This window comes from Eschrichtius robustus, chromosome 15, assembly GCF_028021215.1.
Source record: "Eschrichtius robustus isolate mEscRob2 chromosome 15, mEscRob2.pri, whole genome shotgun sequence".
NCBI lineage: Eukaryota > Metazoa > Chordata > Mammalia > Artiodactyla > Eschrichtiidae > Eschrichtius > Eschrichtius robustus.
In genome coordinates, this window is record NC_090838.1 from 36,722,013 (window position 1) to 36,747,721 (window position 25,709).

Sequence of the window (25,709 nt, forward strand, 5' to 3'; positions counted from 1 at the left end):
CCATGTGTTAAATACCTGTGGCTTCTTGGCAGTACTTTTGCTTTTATTCCAGGGACTTTCATGGTTAAAGGCAGGCTTTAATAAATGTCATTATTGTTTCCCTTCTAAAAGCACCATTTAAATCAGAAGTTACTGGATTTCTAAATGTTTATGTAAGAGCATCTTGTGACTCTGATTTTATGATGCCCAGATCTCATCTGAAATATGAGGTACCAGTGTTTATAGTTAATGTAAAGGGAAATAGGTTTGTAAGTGGCTTATTCTACATGAATACAAATCTTAATAACCCCCCTAAATTAGACACTTTTTAGCTTAATTTTGATGACTTCAAAGACCTGCCTTTAGGAATATAGAAGGTAGTGAATTTCTTGATCAGGCAAGGAATTGGCTCAAGTATTTTCTCATAGATGCTTTTTCCAGTGGCCAAAAGAGAGTCCTTTTGGACAACAATACATCATCTAGGTAAGCTCCCCTTTTGTACCTTTTATTACAATTCCATTTGCTGATTTACTTGTTTTATATTTCTTATTGTGTTATGAATGAGCTATTTTTCTTCCAATATATTTTTAATTCATACCTTCTTGGTATAATCAGGGAGTAGTAACTGACTGAACAGTAACTATGTACATTCCCTTTCTGAGAGATTTTATTTCCACTCTGAGATTGAAAGGTATGAAAAAGTATAAGAACAAAAAGAACAGGTTTGGTCCTTATGCAAAATGGTATGCCAAGGTTAATTCTTGCTTTTCCAAAGAAAATTGATGTAAATATTCTAGGAGGTAATATAGATAAAATGTTGACAAACAGTAAATAATTTCTTTTAAGGCAAATCATGAAAAAGTTTCCTTTTTAAATCTCTGATGATTCTAGGATATAGTTATGTGGAACAGCAAATTTCTTTCATGTATTACATGGATTTATTCATGTTTTATGTGATCTCTGAGAATGAATGTTGAAATGGTCTTAAGGGAATCTCAGCTATGCAGTAGTTATGCCTAGAGCTTTTGTGTAGTGTACCAAGACATACCTTTAACTAAGACAAGTTGAAATCAGTTAGAATTAGGTTCATGCCACATATTTTCAAATAGTTACGGGTAACCTAAATTATATAAATAAAGCCATAAGTTAAATACACCTGGAAGATTGGCTGTGTAAAATTATCTTTGAAAAGGAAGCAATTCCTTTCTAAGAACCCGTGTTTGTATATATTTATATAATATTTTTTAGGGCTGTTGGCTTTTTCAGGTAGGGACACACATGAATCTGGCAGTTAAGACAATGTTCCCTATTATAGTATAACAGCGTATACAGTATGCTAGTCAAATGTCTTTCACAATCAAAAGTTTACACGTCAATGCTGGCTGCTTTAACACTTGGGAAATTTTCACATCAGAAAGCAACACACTCACAAATGTTTGTCAATTTGAGAGAGAGATTGTGGCCCATAAAGTAAACTCTGAATGTTTTGTAGTTTTACATCCTCAAAAGTTTTAACATAGTAGTTCTGAAGAATTGTCATTTGTGTATTCTTCAAAGAGAGCAATTTTATAACTGGACAGATCTTTAAATACATATTTATGAAATCTCGAAGTTGGAAAACCCCTGAATACCAGATGGGCCTCTGATCCGATTCTCCGGGGACCAGAATCTACCTCCATTTTGGGGCAGCTCTGCCTGTCCTGGTTGGTTCTGTTTCTTCCTATCATTTGTCTTATGAACCCCTTGGAGCCAAGCGTTTAACCACGGCTGTTATGATGACTCCCAGTATCTTCTCTTTTCTGTCACCAGTTATTTCACTGATACATTGTGGCTTCAATTGTCTTTACCATTCAAACCCCAATTCTGCAAAGGCTCTAGTTTTCTGTATCTTTTTTTTTTTTATTTACTTTAAATTAATTAATTTATTTATTTTTGGCTGTGTTGGGTCTTCGTTTCTGTGTGAGGGCTTTCTCTAGTTGAGGCGAGTGGGGGCCACTCTTCATCGCGGTGCGCAGGCCTCTCACTGTCGCGGCCTCTCTTGTTGCGGAGCACAGGCTCCAGACGTGCGGGCTCAGTAGCTGTGGCTCACAGGCCTAGTTGCTCCACGGCATGTGGGATCTTCCCAGACCAGGGCTCGAACCCGTGTCCCCTGAATTAGCAGGCAGATTCTCAACCACTGCACCACCAGGGAAGCCCTAGTTTTCTGTATCTTAAAGTATACAACCCAGAACTGAACATTTATAGGTAGTAGAACTGTTGTCTTTTGTTCTAGTTAATGCTCTTCTGTTCTTCTATTTAACACTCAAATACTGAACTAGCTTTTCTGACACCCACATGAAACTGTTTCAGTCTCTGAGGTTAATTATTTTTACAGCTGTTAATAGTCTTTCCCCATCCTACACTTGTGCAGTTGGTGTTTTGTTTAACCTGCTTTGCAGGACCTACATTTATTCTAAGTTTTCTTGTGTTAGATTTATTAACCTTTTGAAATGTTTTTGGATTCATCTAAGATATATATGCTATCTTTTTCTTTTTGGTCACTCCAGAGTTTGATAGGTAAACAGTATTGAATGAAACAAGTCTGAGGACAGTGGCCTGAGAAACTGCTCTTTGATGTGATACAAATTGCCCAATCTATTAATCAGCACCCATTAGGTAAGAATTTCAGCAATTTACTGATTCATCTATCAGCCCATTTCTCTCCAAGTTTGTCTATAAGAATATCATGGGATCTTACATTCCTTGCTGAAGTCCTGCATTTCCCTAGTCAAGTAACTGCCCCCAAAAGTTCATGAAGTTAAGTCAAACCTGTTGATAGGTAGTGAACAATGTTCTCTTCCAAAAGGCTTAAAAAACATTATCATTATAAATAAGGATCTATTCTAGGGCCTTTCCTGGCCCTAGAAGTTGTCACCATTTTTTACCTCTTCCAAAACTTGGAATGACATTTACCCTTTCTGATATTGTGGCCAACACCCACTCCACTGTATAACTACAGTTGGCCACCCAGAAATATTCCCAGATTTTCAGTATCCTTTCCTTGTTTTCCATTAGCATAAAATAGGAAATCGAGTTCTTATTGGCCCTATCACTTGTGTATAATTCAACAAATTGGAATTTTCACTTTGACCCTATTCCTGTAGGCCCATGCAAATTTAGGTGTTTATTTTTGCTTATGGTGTTTCTTGTATCATTTATGTGTTTTTGAGATTCTGAACTTGTTACATTTCTTCCTGTGTAAACTCGTGGTTCTTGTTTTTGTTTTGTTGTTGTTTTACTTCTTTTAGGTACATCTCCCTTTTAATTCTGTATGTATATGATTCTTCAATTTAAGAAGTATTTAAAAAAATAACCCTGATGCATTTAAAAAAAAAAAGAAATCAAAGCTACAACTTGGCCTACAGCCTGAGGCCAAGTGCAGCATGTGGACTGGACAGAAAAGAACAGTGCCACGTCCAGAAGATGCTATTCACATCACAGACATTGGGGGCTCTTCTATACAACTTTCTAGCAAGTGGCAGGAAGGTGTTCTTATGAATAAAATTAATATAGTTATATTACAACAAATATCTGTCAGGTGGGAAGTAAGGTGACTTGAGAAAGGAGTCCTTTTTAGAGAGTTTTTTTTTAATTTATCAAAGATGCCACAAGGGCCAGCAGCAGCGCTGGAGCCTGGTATTTATTCTAGGAAAGGAGATGATGTAGCTTCTCTCTTTACATTCTTCCCTACCTATATTATATCCTCTTTCCATTAAAAAAAATGGGAAAAGGTAGCACTGTAGGAGTGTGGCAGAGGAACTGAGGAGCATATAGGTGATTGAAAAGGACCAGCTTTGGCTTTCTAGCCTTGAGTTCAGACTTCTTGGAAGAGCCTCTCTGTGATACACTCTGGCTGCCTTTTTTTTCACTTGTTTTTCTTGACTTTTTTGATTACTAGGGCTCCAAAGATAGCAAGTAAGAAAGAAGATATTGGAATGGAAGAAAATGCCCCAATTGTAGACAGCTTTATAAATTTCTGCAGATACATGAATTATATATAATGTATATATAGGTAGTATATTTCTTGGCACACAGTTCTGTGTACATGCTATACTTCAATAAAAATTTATTTTAAAAAAAGAAACTTGGCTGGTGCAGTAAACTTCCTGTATATTTATTTTTATTTATGTGAAGGTTTTACTTGTTAATGGAAGACATGAAAATATTGAGTAGATGTGATGGGTATGCTTTAGATAGTATGAACTGAAATATAGATTATGTGTTTTGTGAAAAACTCAGGGAAGTGGGAGGTAGAGGGGAGCCTTCAAAAAATAGGCAGCATTTTAATCAGGGTAAGCTAAACTGATATAACAGAACCAAACCTGTAATGGTTCAAAAAATAGGTTATTTCTTGCTCATGTATAGACCAAGTTGAGTGTTCCAGGTAAGTGGCTTCTTTCTTCCATGTAGTGATTCAAGTCTAAGACTTTTTCCATCTTGTGGCTATATCATCACCCAGGGCCTTGCTATCTGTATCCAACCAGCAGAAGAGGAAAGTGAGCAAGGAAGAGGTACACCTGCTTCTTACAAGTCTCACTAAACTTAAGGGGCATTGAAATCATACAAGACATATATTTTCTGACCACAATGGAATTAACCTAGACATCAATAAAAGAAAAATAAGAACAGCACACTTAAATAATCAATATGCCTAAGAATAAATTGTAAGGGAAATTAGAAAATATCTTGGCTAGAATAAAAATGAAAATCACAACATATCAAAATTTGTGGGCTACAGCTAAGACAGTATTTAGAGGGAAATTTATAGCTTGAAACACGTATTAGAAAGAATGTAGGGTCTCCAGCTAATTAACTTTTACTTTCCAAATTAAGTAACTACACGTGCAAGAAAAGAAGAAAGAAGAATAAGAACAGAAATCAGTGAAATAGGAAACAAAAAAGAAAAATCAGAAGCTGGCTCTTTGAAAATATCGATGAAATTGATAAACTTCTAACCAGACTGATCAGGAAAAAAACAAAAACAGAAATTATCAATATCAGAAATGAAAGGGGAAATCAACTATACTCCAATACAATTTTTTTAAAAAAGGAAACGAAAGGGGAGATACCAGCATGGGTCCTATAGACTTTTTTTAAAAAAAAGGGAATATTATGAAATATTTTATGCCCATGAAATTGATACCGTAGAGGAAACATCTGAAAGTTAATCAGTGTAATTCCACACTGGGAGTGAAAAAAGAAAAACCATATCTTATTACATTCAGAAAAAGCATTTGACAAAACTCAAGACCCATTCCTGGTAGAAATTCTCAGCAACCTACAAATAAAAGGGAACTTGCTCAGCCTGATAGAGGGTAACTATGTAATACCTAAACCTAATACCATAGTTAATGGTAAAAGACTGAATGAATACTTTCCCTCTAATACACCAAACAAGGCAAGAATGTCTGATCTCACCACTTGTATTCAATACTGACTGGAGGTTTTAGCCAGTGCAACAAGACTAAAAAAAAAACAAGACAGAAAAAACAAAAACAAAAAAAATCATACAAATTGGAAAGGAAGATACATAAAACCGTATTTGCAGGTGACATGATTGTGTAAGTAGAAAATGATAAGCTATAAGTAAGATACTACAACTCAAGCTTAGCAAGGTCACAGGATACAATGTCAATGTTCCAAAATATATTTCTCTATATACTAGGAACAAACAATTGAAAATTGAAATGAAAAAATAGTGCCATAGTATCAAAAACCATGAAATACTTGGAGATAAATTTCATGAAGTATGTGCAAGACCTGAACGCAGAGAACTACAAACCACTTTGAGAGAAGACCTAAATAAATGGAGAGATACCACATTCTTGGATGAAAGTTGTAATACGGTTAAGATGTCAATTAAAGCCAAATTGATTTATAGATTAAATGAAACCCTAATCAAAATGCTTAGCCATTTTTTTGGTAGAATTTAACAAGCTGATTCTAAAATTTATATATAAATGCAATTGGATCTCAAATAGTCAAAACAACTTTGATAAAGGATTAAATTGGAGGATTTATAATGCCTGATTGCAAGAATTACTATAAAGCTACAGTAATTAAGATAATGTGCTTTTGGAGTCAGTGTATATATATAAATATACATATATACATATATGTGTCTGTATGTATATATATAATCTGTGGAACACAATAGAGAGTCCAAAAATAGACACTGTATGTAACACCTATATGGTCACTTGATTTTTCACAAAGCTGACAGTAATTTGGAGAAAGGAAAGTCTCTTCCACAAATAGTTCTGGAATAAACACATAGCTATATATTTTTTTAAGTCAACTTTTATCCCCTTATGTCACACAAAAATTAACTTGCATCACAGACTTAACTGTAAGAACTGAAACTAAAATTTCTAGATGAAAACATTGGAGGAACTTGGGTTAGGCAAAGCTCAGTTAAGAATAACTTCCACTCTTCCAGAGAGAGACACTGTTAAGAAAATGGAAAGGCAAGCCTTAGGCAAAACATCTCTGATTAAGGAGTGGTGTTTATAATAGATACATTTTTTAAGTACGTAAATATTGAAAAACTGAGTATTTTACCAAGGAAAACATACAAATAGCACATAAGCACCAATGCTCCAAGTTACTAGTCATTAAGGAAGTGCAAATTGTAATACTGCTACAACTCACTAGAATGACTATAGTTACAAAGACTGGCATTGCCAAAAGTCAGCGAGAATGTGGAGTAAGTGGAACACTCACGTATTGCTCATGGGTAGGTAAAAGTCCAACCACTTCAGAAGACAGTTTGGCAATTTCTTATAAACTTAAATATTATACTAACCTTATGACCCAGCAATTCCACTCCTCAGTATATACCCAAGAGAAATGAAAACAGGTCCACACAAAAATCTACATGAATGTTCATAAAAGCTTTATTATAGTCCCAAACTGGAAACACCTCAAAAGTTCATCATTGGTGAAAGGGTAAACCGCATCCATACAATGAATGCTAATTAGCAATAAAAGGAACAAACTACTAATTCATGCAACAACATGGGTGAATCTCAGAAGCATTATGTTAAGTGAAAAAAGACACAAAAAAACATCATACTCTATGATTTCATTTATCTGCAATTTGAGAAAAGGCAAAATTTAGTGACAGCAGACAAGTTGTTGCCAGGGGCTGGTGGGAGGGACATGAGGGAACTTTTGGGGGCTATGGAACTGTTCTATACCACGATTGTGGTGGTGGTTACATAACTGTAGACATTTGTCAAAACTCATCCAATCATACACCTAGAAGTGGTTAAGTATGTATTTTATATGTCATGAATCTGACTAAAAGAAAAAAATAATAAAAAGAATAAAAATGTGTTAATGTAAATTTGGGTTTATGGGTATTTGCTATAATATTCTTTCAGATCTGTTTTATATTTAATAATTTTCATTTTAACATATTTCCAAAGATATGAACTTGAGATAAAATTCACAAGAGAAGAATAGTCCAAATTTTATACCGAGTTACTTTTCACATGCGCTCCTCTATGTAACCTGCTTAGGGTAAGTAACACCAGGGATTTACTATTTATGTATTTATTTAGTAGTTATCTGTATATATGAATGTATTTTTTATTTGAGTAATTACTTAATGGTTTTCTTGAGCAGCTGCTGGGCTGATGGGGTTGGATGATCAGGAAGCTTTGCTAAGTAATCTATTTAAATGGACTGAATTATATGATGTTGATGGATATAAATTGATCAAGTCCACTTTATTATATAATCCCATCTGCTACCCTCTCCCAACAATCAGGAAGACTTACTAATAAAACATAACGTTAAAATTTTGTAAGTAATTAAAATTTTTATTGAAATCCAGCTATAGAAGATGCCCATAGTTGATTTCCTCAAGAGCCACAGTTTTGTAACCTTTTAGAACTCTCGTTTGCACGGCATCCTCACTAATGCAACATTCCCCAAACCAAAAACAATTTCATTTACTACGTATAAGGAGTAGAGTGCCTCCATTTTAGTTATGACTTTCATTTTGGTGTTTCCTCAAGCTTAGGAAAGTAGAATTCTACTTTTTAAAGCAAGACTATTGCCTTTCTGGTACAAAGGTATATAGGCTTAGGGTTGCATCCTAAGAGGCTTTTGGAGTGATAACTTTTTCTTTTTTAATTTATTTTATTTTTTTATTTTTGGCTGCGTTGGGTCTTTGTTGCTGCGCGCAGGCTTTCTCGAGTTGTGGCAAGCGGGGGCTACTCCTTGTTGCAGTGCGCGGGCTTCTCATTGCGGTGGCTTCTCTTGTTGCAGAGCACGGGCTCTAGGAGTGCGGGCTTCAGTAGTTGTGGCACACATGCTCAGTAGTTGTGGCGCAGTCTCTAGAGCTCAGTAGTTGTGGCTCACAGGCTTAGTTGCTCCGTGGCATGTGGGATCTTCCCAGATCAGGGCTCGAACCTGTGTCCCCTGCATTGGCAGGCGGATACTTAACCACTGTGCCACCAGGGAAGCCCAGAGTGATAACTTTTTAAAAATAATGATCCCTTAACATATTTAGTTATTGCTCTTTATTCTGTAGGTCCAGGTTGACAAACTTTGTCTGTAAAGGGCCAGAGAGTAAATATTTTAGGCTTTGAGGACCAAATGGTCTCTGTCTCTCAACTCTTCTATTGTGGCAAGCAGCCACAGATATAAACAAGCACAAGTGGATGTATTCAAATAAAACTTCATTTACAGAAACATGTATTGGACTGGATTTGACCTGGGACAAAGTTTGCTGACCCTGGTTGGAAATTATAAACACCCCCCCAAAGCAAATCCAGTACTTGCTGTGACAAAGGGTTCGTAGACTCAAATAACATAGGTACTTCTATGAAGAGAACTAATAATGGTAACGATGGGGTTCAGGACATGTTACCCCAAAATATGGCACCTTGGCATATTGAACATTTTAAGCTGAAGGAATTTGAGAAATGGCACATGCAGGAAGGATGTTCTAACCTTCCCTGAAGCAGGTCATAAAACCCTCTCGTGAGAGATTTATGCCCTCCCCATAACAGGAGGAAAGGAGCATCTTTATCTCTGAAGACAAAGGGACACAGAGAGGACTCTGAATAAATATTAGCTTTGCTAAGTTTCTCCAGTTTCCTACACTTACCTCATACCCTTTGTCCTATTATGTCTTTCCATTCTTCAGCAAACTTAGCATAAAAACCCGTTTCTTTGGGTTCTCATTCCCTTATGAAGGCTCTCGTGATAAAACTTACATTATATGAATTTGTATGCTTTTTTCTTGTTAATATGTCTTTTGTTATAAGGGTCTCAGTCGAGAACTTAAAAGGGTAGAGGAGAAAGATGTTTTTCCTCCCCTACAATACTAAAGTGTTCATTAGGAAGACTCCATATCAGAAGATCAGGGTATGCATATTCTGTGACTCTGTGTGATTAACTGTGTACAAAAGTCTCTCATTCCTAGAAAATATGAAGATATTTGTCCAAGATAGCTTACAGAATATTTCATGTATTCGATTATGACTTTGCTCGGTAAAGTTTGCCTTAGTTACAAGTGTAAATTTCAGAGAGTAGGTTTTACTTCTATTTTGTTTCCCCTTCGATAAGATTATACTTTTTTATATTTAGCAAGTAACCACAGATGACTACTACTCTTGTTAAAATAGTCCAACAAATCAAATGCACTTCTGTTGAAGATTTAGTTCCACAATTTTTCATTCTTGGTTATAAGGAGTAGATAAGGACATGACTAACATCAGTGACTAGAACCTATACAACTTGTGGTGCTCCCTATACTGAGATCATTTCCCCTGATTTAAAGCTGAGTTACTAATTAAGGATTAACAAATGATCAATTATGATTCAAGTAAAAGTACTATCATTAAGTAGAACTTGGAAGAACTGAGTCCTTGTCCTCATGGCCTTATTCAAATTAAACAAATATATTTTTAAAGTGGAAATAGAGGAAATAGAAGCAAGAAGTATATGATGGTAGATATTATGATCTGCCGCTTCTTGTCAGTTTTTACTATGAAAGAGAACTAATATTTATTAGTTTTAGTACTAATGTTTTAGAACTAATATTTATTAAAACTAATATTTGTTTCTTATTTAGTGAGAGAACTTTCCAGTTGCCTCTTGGGATAACTGAGGATGGAGGAATTACCTTTAAGCAGATCATTCTTGTTTTGTGAAGAATAATTTAAGAGGTTCCCTTTAGTTCTGTAAATGTAGTGAGTAGACCCCATTGTCCTGATACTTAATACTTGATAGTAATTTTTATTATTATAATTATAATGTTAACAGTAGCAACTTTTATCAACGACATAGGCCTTGCTCTGCAAAGCTCTTTGCTGGGGAGGAACCTAACCAACCTTTACAGGAGGAGCCTATTGCCACTGGTAGGTAATTTGTATATGCTATTTAATTAAATTTAAATTGTTTAAATTTAATTAAAATTTAAAATTTATGTGTATTTTATTTAATCTTCATAACAACACTATGAAGTAAGTGTAGCCGATGAAAAAGCTGAGATCCATCTAAAGAGGCTGAATGAATTACCCAAGACCACAAAGCTTAGAACCGGCTGATCTGGGATTCAAACCCATGTCTATTTGGCCCCAGACTTTCCCATTTCACCATGCTAGTGAAGGTAAGTTACCATGAAATTGTAACTCCACCCACAAGAAGAGAGGAGAGCGCTTTACTGAATTTATTGATGAGTTCTAGTAGTTTTTTTGTGGCATCTTTAGGATTTTCTGTGTCATGTGCAATGACCATTTTACTTCTCCCCTTCCAATTTGGATTCCTTTTATTTCTTTTTCTTATCTGATTGCTATGGCTAGGACTTCCAATACTTTGTTGAATAAAAAGTGGCAAGAGTGGGCATCCTTGTCTTGTTCCTGATCTTAGAGCAAATGCTTTCAGTTTTTCACTGTTGAGTATGATGTTCACTATGAGCTTGTCATATATGGTCTTTCTTATTATTATTTTTTAATTTATTTTATTTTACTTTTTATTTTATTTTATTTTTGGCTGTGTTGGGTCTTCATTGCTGCGCGCGGGCCTTCTCTAGTTGCGGCGAGCGGGGGCTACTCTTCGTTGCGGTGCGCAGGCTTCTCGTTGCAGTGGCTTCTCCTATTGTGGAGCACGGGCTCTAGGGTGCGCGGGCTTCAGTAGTTGTGGCACGTGGGCTCAGTAGTTGTGGCTCGTGGGCTCTAGAGCGCAGGCTCAGTAGTTGTGGCGCACGGGCTTAGCAGCTCCGCGGCATGTGGGATCTTCCTGGACCAGGGCTCGAACCCATGTCCCCTGCGTTGGCAGGCGGATTCGTAACCACTGCGACACCGGGGAAGGCCATATATGGTCTTCATTATGTTGAGGTACATTGCCTCTATACCCACTTTGTTGAGAGTTTTTATCATAAATGGATCTTGAGTTTTTTCAAAAACTTTTTCTGTACCTATTGAGATGATCATATGATTTTTATTCTTCATTTTGTTAATGTGATGTATCGTTTGATTTGTGAATACTGAACCATTTTTGCATCCTTGGAATAAATCCCACTTGATCATGTTGTATGATCTTTTTAATATACTATTGAATTCATTTTGATGAGGATTTTTACATCTACATTCACCAGTGATATTAGCCTGTAATTTGTGTTTGTGTGTGATATCTTTACCTTGTTTTGGTATCAGGATGATGCTGGCCTCATAGAATGATTTCAGAAGCATTACTTCCTCTGCTTTGGAATAGTTTGAGAAAAATAGGTGTTAACTCTTTTCTAAATGTTTGGTAGTATATTCCTCTGTTGCCTCATTTTGCCTAATTCACTGTTTTTATTTCTATGTATTTGGTAGGTTGGTTACATTTTCCAGTCTAGGAGAAGTGGCCTTATGTAGGAAACATCCTGTGGGGCTCAGCGCACTCCCTTGTGGTCACCAGAGCTATATGCTCTAGGAGTTCCCTCTATGTGAGCTGCTTGAGTCCTTCTGTTGTGTCAGAGGGTACTGTGGGTGTGCTGGTAGGTGTGGTTGGCCTCTGGTCTGGTTGGTTGTCAGGCCCTGCCTAGTGCAGAGGCTGCCAGGCTCTGGTGGGCAGGATTGGGTCCTGGCATGACTGGCTGCATGGCCAAGGGAGTCCTGGTCTTGGTGCCATCCCACTGGTGGAGCAGGGCCATGTCACAAGGCAGCTGGCTACAGAGCTCATGGGAGGGACGGGGGTGCTGGGGCTAGTGCTGGCTCACTGGTTGGCAAGCTGGGTCCCAGGTTGGCTGGCTGCAGGGTCGGGGGTCCTAGAGCTAGTGTCAGCCTGCTGGTGGGTGAGGCTGGTTCCTGACAATGCTGGCTGTGGGATCCATGGTGTCCTGGAGCTGGTATTGGCCTGCTGGGTAGGTGGGCCAGGTCTTGACATGGCTGGCTATGGGGCCACTGTGGCCCCAGGGCTCATGTCACCCCGCTGGTGGGTGAGGCTGGTCCCAGAGCTAGTGCTGGCCCACTGGTGAGTGGGGACAGGTCCTGGGCCCTCTGGAGGGCAAGGCCAGGTCTCAGGGAGACTGCAGATTCAGGGGGCTCTCAGCAGCCACCTTGCTGGTGGGTATGGCCGTGTTGCCACCCAGCTAGATGCCTGGCCTGGGGTGTCCCAGTACTAGTGCCAAATGGCTGGTGGGCGAGACCAGGTCCCAGCGCTAATCAGCTAGAGGGAAGATTCCAAAATGGCACTTGCCAGTACAGTGTCCTCATGTTGGGATGAGATCCCAGAAATGGCTGCTGCCAGCATCTATGTCCCCAGGATGAGTCCCAGTTGTCTCCTGCCTCTCCAGGAGGCTCTCCAAGATCCACAAGGGGTCCAACCCAGGCTCCTTTCAAATTACTACTTCTGCCCTGAGTCCTTGAGCATGTGAGATTTCGTGTGTGCCCTTTAAGAGTGGAGACTCTATTTCCCACAGCCCTCTGGCTCTCCCAAAAGTAATCCCTGCTGGCCATCAAAGCCAAACATTCTGGGGGCTTGTCTTCCTGGTGCAGGACCCCCAGGCTGGGGAGCCGAATGTGGGACTCAGACCCCTTGCTCCTTGGAGAGAACCTGTACAATTGTAATTATCCTCCCGTTTATGGGTTCCCTACCCTGGGGTATGGGTCTTGACTACATCGTGACTCTGCCTCTCCTACCTGTCTCACTGTGGTTCTTTCTTTATATCTTTAGTTGTAGATCTTTTCTGCTATTCTTCGTGTTGTTCTCAGCCATAGTTGCTCTGCAAATAGTTGTGACTTTGGTGTGCCAAATTTACGTGGGAGGAGATGAGCTCAGGGTCTTTCTACTCCACCATCTTGGCCTGAATCCTAGATTATTTGTTAATATCTTTATTCAGCAAAATAAAATGCTGGTACCATATTTTGATTTCCAATTTTTTTTTTTTTTTTTTTGGAATTTTCCTTGCCTATAAAATCCCAAAGTTTGGGCATCATTGTTCTAATTACACACAGACTAGCCGATGGAATATTTATTGTTTAGGACACAGATTATTTTTTTCAGGACTTCCCTGGTGGCACAGGGGTTAAGAATCCGCCTGCCAAGGCAGGGGACACGGGTTCAAGCCATGGTCTGGGAAGATCCCACATGCCGCAGAGCAACTAAGCCCGTGCGCCACAACTACTGAGCCTGAGCTCTAGAGCCCATGAGCCACAACTACTGAGCCCACGTGCCGCAACCACTGAAGCCCGCGTGCTTAGAGCCCAAGCTCTGAAACAAGAGAAGCCACTCCAATAAGAAGCCTGCACACCAAAACGAAAAGAAACCCCTGCTTGCCACAACTAGAGAAAACCCACACATGGCTATGAAGACCCAACAACAAAGACCCAATGCAGCCAAAAATAAATAAGTTTATTAAAAAAAAAAATTTTTTTTTTTTTTTTCAGTTTAAATTACTCTGGTCTATAGATAAAGCCTGGTGTAGAGAGAAAGCTGAAACTTCAGAAAGAGCAAAGACAAAGTATTATTTAGTCACACAGGGGGTACTTTAAAGAGATTAAGGGTGTGTGGTATAGATCTTCTCAGACATGGATTTGAAGAAATTGCCCACATATGAAATTTGGGAAATTTTACATATTAATACAGATTTCCAGCTTCTCTATGAAAAGTAGATCTGTCAATCTTAGTTCTTCATTGTTGTTGGAGCTAAGTGGCTGCTGTCCCTCAGGCGGGGCATTAGTCTCCTGATTTGCCACCATCCCCCATCCCTACCACTTTATTTTAGTTATTTATTTTTTTAATTGAAGTATAGTTGATTTACAATGTTGTGTTAATTACTGCTGTGCAGCAAAGTGATTCAGTTCCACACATATATACACATTCTTTTTTAAATATTCTTTTCCATTATGGTTAATCATAGGCTATTGAATGTAGTTCTCTGTGCTAGACAGTAGCATCCCCACCACTTTCCATTGCGTCCCACCCTGCCTGCTTCACTCATTTATATGCACCATTGCAACCTCATGCAAGTGTGATCCAGGCACCCCACCACTGGCATCACCTGGGAGGTGGTTAGAAATGCAGACTCTCAGGCTTCACCCAAAATCTATTGAATCAGAATCTGCATTTTCACAAGATCTCTAGGTGATTTGTATGCAGATTAAAGTTTGAGAAGCTTTGCTGGAGTTGATCTCCAAAGTCCTTCCCTCAACAAAATTCTGAATGTTGACCATGGGCCAAACCTTGGACTATTCACTTTGGTAAGAAGTAAAACTCTCAGTCGTTTAGGGTGGGAAAATGCAAAAAAGTCATATATTAAAGTAACTGTCATTATAAGGATGGATATACAAGTGAATAACACAGACAGGAATTCTGGGAAGGCTAGATCAGTGTCCACTGGAGTGATATTGGTGGTAGGGGAAAGGCGGATGGAGCAGGGCCTATCAGAGAGACAGGAACAAATGTCCTGAACTAGGTCTTCCTAGCCTCCAGTGAGGGGACAGTGAGCAAAGGGCCTGATTTGGAGAAATTAAGAGAGAAATAAGACTAGAAATGTAGTATGTGTATAGATTGTAGCTTAGACTTCTCGGCTAAGATATTTGGAGTTTGTTCTCTTTATAATGAGAAACCACTGACAGCTTTCAAGCTGCAGTATGAGTGTTGAGAGAAGATTAATGGTCTGACAGATTGTGCAGTGTAAGTGGGCTTCATTTTAAAGAGATGCATTCGTGGACTTCCCTGGTGACGCAGTGGTTAAGAATCCGCCTGCCACTGCAGGGGACACAGGTTCGAGCCCTGGTCCGGGAAGATCCCACATGCCATGGAGCAACTAAGCTCGTGCGCCACAACTACTGAGGCTGCTCTCTAGAGCCCGCGAGCCACAACTACTGAGCCTGTGCTCTAGAGCCCGCGAGCCACAACTACTGAGTCCGCGCACCTAGAGCCCGTGCTCTGCAACGAAGAGAAGCCACCGCAATGAGAAGCCCGCACACTGCAATGAAGAGTAGCCCCCGCTTGCCGCAACTAGAGAAAGCCCGCGTGCAGCAACGAACACCCAACACAGCCAAAAATAACTAACTAAATAAATAAATCTATGAAAAATTAAAAAAAATGGAGATGCATTCACAATGGTTTTATGTGCATGGCTCAATGTGGGTAAAGCAATTTCCCAAAAGTATGACATGTTTAGTGTTTTTTCTACGTATATTGACACTTGTTCCTCTGATGTATGTTCTCATAGACCCTGACCCAGCACCCAAACCATTTTGAACATTTCCGGGCTTTGAGTCAGGCCTTGCTGAGAGACCGTCCATTAAAGGCCAGGGGATCATAAAGCCTCCCCCAGGAGTACTGGGTCGGCCTGGGAATTGAGGACTTCACTCAACAGCCAAGAACCACATTTCTGCAGCTGTAGATGGCAGAGAATAATGTTTGTGTCCCAATGAAGTTCTAGCATGCAGTGTTCTCAGATGACTGTAGCATTTTAAAAATAACATGTGATTCATGCTCTTTGAATTTTCAGTGAGACTATTCGTGACAGTACAATGTCTGTCAATGCTAATAATTACAAGTTTTCCAGAACAACTCAGTGTATCTGAATTTGACATATTTGTCACGGGATAGGTAACTTAGCATTTAGCTGTTGGGTGATCTTTTTCAATAGAACTTTGTTGAAGACCAGATATTATGTGTTACTGTTTCTTTTGTGATTCTGGACTGTTTTGGAGAACAAAGTCTCTAAGCAGTAAAGAATTGAGACACCCCAAGGTTAAAACCCTCTATAAATCAGCCTATTACACTGTGGATTCAATTACATTGTTGTCCAATGATGTCACAGAAGGACCTAATTATGCTTTTTTGTTTGTGTGTGTTGGTTTTTTTTGTAATGTGTAGAGGACAGGCCACCAGGAAGGCACAGTGTTTAGGTGTTACTATTAATAACAGTGGCTCTGGGTTGACAATAGCCACAGAAATCCCCATGCTGTGATTATCACAAACTTGGGTCTGAGATACACAGAAACACTTGCCTCTCATCAGGCTGAAGCATCCAGCTCAGGGCTGCACATGGTGCTGTAAGTACCTGTTGGAAATACAAATCAAAACACTGTTACAGGGACTTCCCTGGTGGCGCAGTGGTTAAGAATCCGCCTGCCAATGCAGGGAACACGGGTTCAGTCCCTGGTCTGGGAAGATCCCACACGCCACGGAGCAACTAAGCCCGTGTGCCACAACTACTGAGCCTGCTCTCTAGAGCCCACGAGCCACAACTACTGAGCCTGCTCTCTAGAGCCCACGAGCCACAACTACTGAGCCCATGTGCCGCAACTACTGAAGCCCGTGTGCCTAGAGCCCATGCCCTGCAACAAGAGAAGCCACTGCAATGAGAAGCCTGTGCACCACAATGAAGAATAGCCCCTGCTCGCCGCAACTAGAGGAAGCCTGCGCGCAGCAACGAAGACACAACGCAGCCATAAATAAATAAATAAATAAACAAAACGAAACACTGTTACAACTTAACAGCAAATAATCAAATAACCTGATTTTTAAAATGAGCAAAGGACTTGAATAGACATTTCTCCAAAGATGATATACAAATGGCTAACAAGCACATAAAAGATGCTCAGTGTCACTCATCATCAGGGAAATGCAAATCAAAACCAGTAATGTACAGCTTCACCCTCATGAGGATGGCCACTTGCAAAAACCAAACCAAACCAAACCAAAACAATGAGTGGGGACTTCCCTGGTGGTGCAGTGGTTAAGAATCTGCCTGCCAATGCAGGGGACATGGGTTCGAGCCCTCGTCCGGGAAGATCCCACATGCTGTGGAGCAAATAAGCCCATGTGCCACAACTGCTGAGCCTGCGCTCTAGAGCCCACAAGCCACAACTACTGAAGCCTGCGTGCCTACAGCCCGTGCTCCACAACAAGAGAAGCCACCACAATAAGAAGCCTTTGCACCGCAACAAAGAGTAGCCCCGCTCACCGCAACTAGAGAAAGCCCGCATGCAGCAACGAAGACCCAATGCAGCCAAAAATAAAAAAATAAAATAAATAAATTTATTTAAAAAAAAAGTATTGTGAAGGTACATGATAGATTAATTGCATTAAAAGCCCAATTAATGGCTTCCCTGTATGTCCTTTGCCCTGTAACTTCTCACATGGACTCTGGCCTTGGTACATCAAGTACAGTCAAAAAGATGCTATGTGACTTCTGAGGCTAGGTCACAAAAAGGATACAGTTTCCGCCTTGCTTTCTCTCTTCATCTGGGACACTCACATTTGGGACCATGCCAGAATGCTATGAGGAAGCCCAAAGTAGCCAATGTGGAGAGACAGCACGGAGAGACCCATGGGGAGAGAACTGAGACCCCCTAGCTGACCCCCTAGCCAGCATCAACTTCACCAGAAAGATAATGGATGGCAAAAAAACACAGAAAAGATACTCAACATCATTATTCAAAAGGGATGTGCAAATTAAAACTGCAATGAAATACCACTACTTACATACTAGAATCACGAAAATTAAACAGACTGAACATAGCAAGTGCTGGCAAGGATGTGAAAGAACTAGAACCTCAGACGCTGCTGAATGTAACGTAAGATGGTGCAAGCACTTTCTGAAATAGTTTGGCAGTTTCTTACAAGGTTAAACATACACAATGTACACCTTCCATATGATCCAGCCATCTGCTCCTAGGTGTTTACCCAAGAGAAAAGAAAACTATATCATTACAAAAATTTGCACATGATTGTTCACAGCAGTTTTATTTATAACAGTACAAAACTGGAAACAAAAATACATGTTCAGTTATCAACAATGGTGTATATTCATAGGGTGGAATACTACTCCATGATAGAAAGGGATTAACTAAACCCTGGGATACCACTATATCCATATTAGAATGGCTTATATCCAAAACACCGACAACTCTAAACATTAGCAAGGATGTGGAGCAACAAGGAACTCTCATTCATTGCTGGTGGGAATGCAAAATGGTACAGCCTTCCAAAATAGAAGACAGTCTGGCAGTGTCTTGCAAAGCAAAATGGAGTCTTACCACAAAATCCAGCCATCACACTCCTTGGTATTTACCAAAAGGAGTTGAATACTTACGTCCACACAAAAACCTGCACATGATGATTTACAGTAGCCTTATAATTGCCAAAACTTGGAAGCAACTAAGATGCCTTTTTTTTTTTTTTAATAAATTTATTTATTTATTTATGGCTGCGTTGGGTCTTCGTTGCTGTGCGCGGGCTTTCTCTAGTTGAGGCGAGTGGGGGCTATTCTTCATTGTGGTGCACGGGCTTCTCATTGCGGTGGCTTCTCTTGTTGCCGAGAACGGGCTCTAGGCGCACAGGCTTCAGTAGTTGTGGCACATGGGCTCAGTAGTTGTGGCTTGTGGGCTGTAGAGCACAGGCTCAGTAGTTGTGGCGCATGGGCTTAATTACTCCGTGGCACGTGGGAACTTCCTGGACCAGGGATCGAACCTGTGTCCCCTGCATTGGCAGGTGGATTCTTAACCACTGTGCCATCAGGGAAGTCCTCGGCATTGACTTTTAAAGGGAGAGCTGATGAGATCTGCTGGAGGGCTTGGGAGGATGACATAGACGGCTTGACAAAGGTCTGGGACCCCTCATGCTCCTCTGTAGGCAAAGGTTTTCCGCAGTAGGGGCAGAATTTGAAAGTTGCTTCAACACCTTTGCCACAGTCTGGACAGGAGATCACGCGTTATGGGGTCACGGTCTGGCCCTCAGACTCACTGGGCTGGAAACTCCATCTTAACTGTGTCCTCTAGATTTGGTGAGCGGAGTGGGGAGGCACATATTTGCAGCCAGACTCTCGGACCCTCCAGGGGAACTGGGACTCACCTTCTCAGTTGCCCTGCGAAAACTTCCGCTTGGGCAGAAGGCGCTGCGTGCGCATCCCTAAGATGTCTTTTAGTAGGTAAATGGATAAACTCTGGTACATCCAGACAATGGAATATTATTTGGCACTGAAAAGACCTATTAAGCCGCAAAAAGACATAAGGGAAACTTAAATGCATATTACTAAATGAAAGAAGCCAGTCTGAAAAGGCTTATACTGTATTATTCCAACTATATGACATTCTGGAAAAGGCAAAGCTATAGAGACAGTAAAAAGATCAGTGGTTGCCAGGGGTTCAGGGGGATGGAGGGATGAATATGTGAAGCACAGGGTATTTTCAAGAAAGTGAAACAATTCCATTATGAAACTCTAAAGGTGGATACATGACTGTGCATTTGTCAAAACCCTTAGAACTGTACAAGGCAAAGAGTGAACCTTAATGTAAACCAGGGACTATAGTTAATAATGTATCAATATCGGTTCATCAGTTGTACATCAAATGTACCACGCTAATGCAAGATGCTAATAATAAGGGAAACTGCAGACGTAGAAGAGAAGAGGGGGGTATATGGAAACTCTCTGTAGTTTCTGTTCAATTTTTCTGTAAAACTACAGCTTCCTCTAAAAAAAAGTGTTAGTTAATAAAAATGAATGAAATATTGATACACACAAGATGGATAAATGTCCAAATAATTACGCTGAGTAAAAGAAACCAGACAAAAATTACATACTGTATGGATGATTCCGTTTATATAAAAATCCAGAAAATGCAAACTAATCTATAGTGATAGAAAGCAGATCAGTGGTTGCCTAGGGACAGGCATAGGCTGTGGCGGGTGAGGGTGAGGTGCAGGGAGGGGTAGGAGGGAGGGACTACGAAGGGGCAAGAGGACACTTTTGCAGGTGATGGACATGTTCACTATTTTGATTGTGGTGATGGTTTCATGGGTATATACACGTGTTAGAACATCAAATCGTATACTTTAGAGTGCAGTTTATTGTATGTCAATTATCCCTCAATCAGTCTGTTTTTTAAAGGTCAAAGCCAAAAAGTAACCCAGCCATTTACTAATTTTCATGACTCTATAGTTGTTCATAGGCCAGTTTGAACACTGATCCCGGCTGGGCTCACTCAAGCATCTGTGGTCAAATGGCTGGCTGCCTGGGGACTGGCTAATCTAGAGGACCCTCGATGGGAAGGTTCCAGAGTCCTTCCCATATCTCCCACATCCTGCAGCTGACCAGCCTGGGCCTAATCTCCCGGTGATGGCAGTGGTCTAGAAGAGGAGCACTTTTTAAAGCCTCTTTTTGTGTCAAGTTTCTTTTTGTGCCATTGGCCAAAGCAAGCCATACGTCTAAGTCCAGACTCTGTGTGTCAAGGGGCTAAGGAATGATGGGGCAAAAGGCCATTAAGGGATACAGGGATGCCATTAATTAGCTACTAGTACAATTAATCTATCATGTACCTTAATGTTTTAATTTGTATTTCTTTAATTCCATCAGAAAGGTACTTTTAGTCAGTAACTTTTATGTGATGTTAATTTCTTATATATAATTTGCAATCCTTTTTAATCTCTTATTGAATGTAATTTAGCTATTGATTTTAAATATTTGCATTCATTCTTTGTATGTAGAAATAGTAAGGTTTTGTCCTGACATCTGTCACATTTTCAAGTTCTGTTAACATTTCTTTTGTTATTTGTTTTGTTATACTTTGTTATAAAAATGTTTTAAAATAGTTTAACTTCCAGCAAAAACATGTTTAGATATTTTCCTTTGATTTCAATGGTTATATAAATTGAACTTCCTTCTCTAGCTGGGACAAATCTATTTTAGTGTTTCCTTCTACTTAAAACTGTTTTACAGCTGAGGTAACAGAGGCTCAGAGAAAATTTTGTCCAAGATCAAACAGAGAGCAAGTAGTGGAGGCAAGCTTGAATCTCACTTCCTCTGACTTAAAATTTCACTCATGAAACTGTATCAAGGTAAGAACATTTGGCTAAGTGATAAAAATCTACATTTTTGTGCAGAATGTACTTTCCACTTTTCTCTTTTACCCCCTCCCCCCTCCACCTCTTCCTTCTCCTCCCCCTCCTCCCCCCTTTTTTCATCCCCCCCTTTTTCTTCAGCATAGGGTTAGATCTATCTATCTTTAAGTAACTACTTTTATTCATTTAATAATCTACCAGGCACTGAACTGGATGCTGGGAACTTAAAGATGACTATGCAGCAGATCCTACCCTTAGATCACAGAGGCTATAAACAGGTAAATGCAATATGGAAAATCTTTCTATTTTAAATGTTTACTAGTCTGACAGGTTATATACTGCAAGTTATTTTGGTGGGTTTGCTGCTGAGTGGAAGTCTTCATGAATGAATGGCTTTAAAATTCATTTAATGAATCTTAGTACATATATATTTTAAAATACATATATATAATATAAAAATACATTTTTTTCATTGATTACTGCTTTCTATATGTTTGTTTCTGTTTAATTGCAGGATGTTTCTGGGTCCTGTGATATCCTCCATTGTTCTGTTATCTGTTTTCTAGATAGTTCATTCTTCTTTGCTTTATTATTGTGATTGTGTAACTCACCTGGGATTTGAATTTACTGAGAGAGATTATCTTCATCATCTCTGATTCTTTGTTTTGATTATCAGAGTTAGCTCTTAAAGCTTCCTTAGTGTTCTTGTTCCTTATTCATGTTTAGAAGTTTTAACAGTCAGTGTTTTTGGCTTTCTACAATCAATATTTCCTTCTAAGTCACCTTGAAAGTAATATTGATACTTTGTATTTGCTGGGAATTCTTAACTTTGTGGCTATCTTTTCCAAATTGCCGCCAACTTCCTCTTCTCTCCAGTGTTTCCATACTTGTTCATTGAATCCACGTTTTCTTTCTGCTTTTTGAAGTTTGCTTTTTTTTTTCTCTCTCTTTAGTTTAAATCTTGAGTATGGGATGTTTATGAATTTTGGATGGCTGATGTTAGGAGGAGTCACCTTAACCTGAACTCTAGCACCTGACTGGAAGTTCTAGGTAGACTCCAAACTCAGGGTTTCCTAACTTACTTTTTTTTTAATGGAAGAGTAATACATATTCATTACAGAAAAATTAGAAAAATCGGAAAAAGTTTAAAGAACAAAATGGGTATCACCCATGATCTTAGAACCCAGAGATAAACACTGTAAACACTTTTTCTAATAGGACTTTACAAATCTACATGAAAAAATTTTTTTTACATAATTAGGACAACTACTTTATATCCTGCATTTTCCCCACTCAATGCAATAATGTGGGATTTCTTCCATGTCATTAAAAATCTTTGAAAATATGCTCAATGACTAATATTCTATAACATGGATGTACAATAATTTATTTAGCTAGTCTTGTGTCATTGAACATTTTGGTTGTTTCCAATATTTGTTGTAATAAATAACACTGTAATTAATAAGCCTTTTATTCATAAACTTTTGTCCCTGTCCTGAATTATTTCCTTAAGATAGAGTTTTAGAAGTGGAATTGCTGAGTTAAAGGATATGAACATTTTCTCCCCTCTTTTTATTATGAAAGTCATATATGCTAAGGACAAATAACTCAGGGTAAAGTATAAATCCAAGTATAAGTACAAGAAAAGCGTTAAGTCCAAGGATTCTCATCCTCATTCTCTTATTCTCAGCCTCCAGGCAACCACTAGCTGAAATTCAACATGCATGCACAAATGTGTGTGCTATTTTTTACCACATGATTCTGATCATATTATACTTCCTCTCCTTATCCAGTTGTCCAACATCACTTACTAAATAATCTTTCTTTTCCTCACTGACTTCCTCACTTTTCATATTCTAAATTCACTTCTGTATAGGGAGTAGGGGTCCATTTTTGATGACGCCAATCTGTTCAATTGATCTTTTGACTTATCCTTCTTCAGTAACAACTCTTCATTTTTCTGGAGTTTTTATTTTAAAATCCAGTAGAGCTAGCCCCATTTATTTATTTTTAGCCTCTGAAAATGTTAAAACTCATGATACACATTGCCAGATTACTTTCCAGAATTATTATGTCAATTTACACTGGATCCTTGTCAGTACTATTATTATCTTTTAGAAATTCTTTGCCAATGTGATTGAAAATGCTTATTTATTTCTGTAACGTTAGTGAGTTGATTTGTGTTAAATATGTTTACATTCTTTTTTTCAAGTTTCCTACTGACATTTTTTTTTTTTTTTAATTTTATTTTTTTTTATTTTTGGCTGTGTTGGGTCTTTGTTTCTGTGCGAGGGCTTTCTCTAGTTGCGGCAAGCGGGGGCCACTCTTCATCGCGGTGCGCGGGCCTCTCACTATCGCGGCCTCTCTTGTTGCGGAGCACAGGCTCCAGACGTGCAGGCTCAGTAATTGTGGCTCATGGGCCCAGTTGCTCCGCGGCATGTGGGATCTTCCCAGACCAGGGCTCGAACCCGTGTCCCCCGCATTGGCAGGCAGATTCGCAACCACTGCGCCACCAGGGAAGCCCCCTACTGACATTTTAAAATTGATATTATGAAATTTCATACATGTAAAAATATGTCTAACAATATATACATATCTTTAATGTTAAAAACATAAGTTCTTTGGCATATTTATTACCAATGCATTTCCCAGTTTGTCATAAGCTCTTCAATTAGTATGCTTTGTGATATAAAAAATTCAAAAATTTTATTCAGTCAATTCAATCTCCTTTTGTAATTGCTTTTATTGTTTAAATAATCCTCCCACCAGAGACCGGATAATTATTCCAGATTGTTTTTTAAAAGATTCTAGTTTGCATATTCTAGAAGTTCGAAGTATTATTGTTGTTATTGTTATTTTATTTTATTTATAAATTTATTTATTTATTTATTTTTGGTTACGTTGGGTCTTCATTGCTATGCACGGGCTTTCTCTAGTTGTGGTGAGCAGGGGGTGCTTCTCTTGTTGCAGAGCACGGGCTCTAGGGGAGCGGGCTTCCGTAGTTGTGGCACATGGGCTTAGTAGTTGTGGCTCGTGGGCTCTAGAGCGCAGGCTCAGTAGTTGTGGCTCATGGGCTTAGTTGCTCCACGGCATGTGGGATCTTCCCGGACCAGGGCTCGAACACATGTCCCCTGCATTGGCAGGTGGATTCTTAACCACTGCGCCATCAGGGAAGCCCCTGTTATTGTTATTTTAAATAAAATGTGGAGAGGTCAAAATGGGACGTTTCTGTCATGAAATTGTATTGTTATGATGTAGAGTTTTCTTTGCATTTGTATGATTGAATACTTAGAACTTAAGTACTTATAATTAAGTTATTTTTATACTTTAAAATTATTGTAAAACTAGGGGTATTTTTGCATATTGTTTTTTATCCCCAAATAGTAACTGCATTTCAATTAGCGCCTGTTGTGAAAATTACCATTATGTGTTTGAGTGATGAAGCAATTTGAAGACATAAAAGTTAAATTCCTTTAATTTAAACAAAATATACAACATGCCTAATTAATAATGATGAGAGATGCCAGTTATTGGATGCATTCAACGAGCTAGATATTGGGATTTACTCATTTTTAAAAAGAACTTAGTGAAAATCAAATAGCTCATTCCTCTGTACCAATTGCTGCTTCAAAGTAACTCTACAAAATAACAATAATATTAGGAATTCATATAACTTTCCTCATTTAAAAGAAAAAAAATTCTTATTCGATCAAATGGGTCATAGAGCTGTTTATTATATGTGCCACTGATTAAATGGAAGCCATGAATCATTGCATTCTTTTAAGGTTTTATAATCTTCTAGGAAAGCACACCTAACTTCAATGCAGTTTCCTCAGGGTTGCAAATTTGTATTTTATACTTGTCAATGATTCAACAACTCTTAATGCTTGCATTAAGAACTGTTTACCTATAATAAGGCACTTGAACTTGCTAGACATGGAATTCCCCATTCTGCCACTCTCACTTTGAAAAGTGCTTCCAAGAATGGACAGCCATTTCCTCTTCTGAAAATAGGAAAAACGACTGAAGGCACCTGGGGTCAAACTGAGCATACAAATAGGTATTTATCAGGTTGGCTTGAATTGAGATAAAATAAAATAGCTTTAGTAGCAAAGGTTTTGTTGTTCCCTGCCTCCAAATCCTCTTCCTCTTGCATTTATAGGAGGAGAAGAGACCTTCAAAACAAAAAATAAAGAAAAGCCTGTTTCCCCTTGCAAAATTTGGTGTTTGTTTCTTTTTCTCAGAACTAGCTAAAAAGAAAAAAGAAATGTAAGCTATTTTTTTTATTGTGGTAAAATATACATAATATAAAATTTACCACTTTAAGGATCTGTAAGTGTACAATTCAGTGGCATTAAGTACATTTACATTGGTGTGCAGCCACCTCC

At 38.9% G+C, this 25,709-nt stretch overlaps 1 protein-coding gene across 1 annotated transcript in view; it reads left to right on the forward strand.

Moving 5' to 3' along the window:
* Window positions 1-21,583: 21,583 nt before the first annotated feature.
* Window positions 21,584-25,709, forward strand: part of SLC3A1 (solute carrier family 3 member 1) — a 36,359-nt gene continuing 32,233 nt past the window's right edge. Inside the window, exon 1 of the mRNA XM_068563886.1 lies at window positions 21,584-21,599. The gene's annotated coding sequence lies outside the window, so the exon portion shown is untranslated. The remainder of the gene's footprint in view (window positions 21,600-25,709) is intronic.